The following is a 1,653-nucleotide window of genomic DNA, read 5'->3' as shown; positions in this document are numbered from 1 at the left end:
AAATTCACCAAATGGATGTTAAAACGACTTTTCTCAATGGACATCTTGAAGAAGAAATCTATATGGAGCAACCTGAAGGTTTTATGATTGCAGGAAAGGAGCATCTTGTATGTCAACTTCATCGTGCATTATATGGATTGAAGCAAGCCTCTCGTGCTTGGTATATTAAGATTGATCAGTTCCTCACATCTAAAGGTTTTGTTGCATGTTTTGCTGACCCAAATCTATACATCAAAAGGGAGGATAAATATTTTATTATTCTTGCTCTATATGTTGATGATACTATTCTTGTGTCAAATAATATTGCTTTCTTGGATGCTATGAAGAAGCTTTTATCGACTGCATTTGAAATGGTGGATCTTGGTGAGATACATTCTTGTTTGGGTATTCAAGTTCAACGACACCGACAACAAGGCATTCTTCTTCTTCGCCAGACAAAGTTTATTAATGATATTGTTAAGAAGTTTGGGTTGACAAATGCGCACTCTGCTAACACTCCCATTCTTTCAAGCTCTACCAAGGGTACATCTACAACACGAAATGAAGAATCAGCCATTCATCAACCTTTTGCTAATCTTGTTGGTTGTCTTCAATTTATTGGTTTAAACACAAGACCAGATATTTTATTTGCAGCTAACTTTTTGGGACAGTATCTTTCTTCCCCTTCCACTATTCATTGGAGTGCTGCAAAACATATTCTTAAGTACCTCAAGGGTACTAAGGAATTTGGTCTTATTTATCGTCGTCGAGAGGATTCTTCTTTATCTTCTTCAACTTCTCTTGACCTTATTGGATATACAGATGCTGATTGGGCAAGTTCACACTTATCCATGCGATCTACAAGTGGGAATTGTTTCTTTGTAAATGGATGTTTGGTTTCTTGGTCCAGCAAGAAACAACGATGTGTTGCGGTTTCTACAACTGAAGCCGAATATGTTGCTGCATCATTAGCAGCTCGCGAGCTAGTTTGGCTTCGACAACTACTTGCAGATTTGGGACATCCTTCATCATCTAGTACACCTCTTCGATGCGATAACCAAAGTGCTATTAGTCTTACCAAAGACTATATACAACGTAGTAAATCAAAGCATATTGCTATTCATTATCATTATGTTCGACATGAAGTCAAGAAAGGTTCCATTATGGTGGAGCATTGTCCTAGTGATCAAATGGTTGCAGACATCTTCACAAAAGCTCTTAGTGAAGCTCGCTTTAGCTCATTAAGACATGAACTTGGTATTGCTCCAAGTTCTTATCTCACTGATTGAAGCATGTATCATTGTATTCAAGAAAACTTTATAGTAAATCATTTTTGTATCGTAGGTATGTGTAGGGGCTCGGGTTTTTCCCTTGTTCTCCCCAAGGGTTTTTTCACTCGTAGCCAGAGACCTTTGTTTGAGTGGGGATGTTACAACTATATATATCATCTCTCACTTGACTTGGGTCTCACCTAAATATACTAACTCTACATCAATATGAATCATTCTTTGGGAGCATGTCTTGTGTATCTCTCTCGTACTCCCTCTCTCTCTCTCAACACTTCATAAGTTAAATGTATCTGTGTGCTTAACAGTGAAGTAATAAGCAAATGGGTGACACTATATAAAGAAGCAAGGGCAAGAAGAGTAAGCGAAAGGCAAGCATTTCATGCTA

Source organism: Lygodium microphyllum, unplaced genomic scaffold, assembly GCF_053477565.2.
Source record: "Lygodium microphyllum isolate KBCC unplaced genomic scaffold, Lygodium_microphyllum_v1.1.10 scaffold_31, whole genome shotgun sequence".
Lineage (NCBI taxonomy): Eukaryota > Viridiplantae > Streptophyta > Polypodiopsida > Schizaeales > Lygodiaceae > Lygodium > Lygodium microphyllum.
This window is presented reverse-complemented; position numbering follows the sequence as displayed.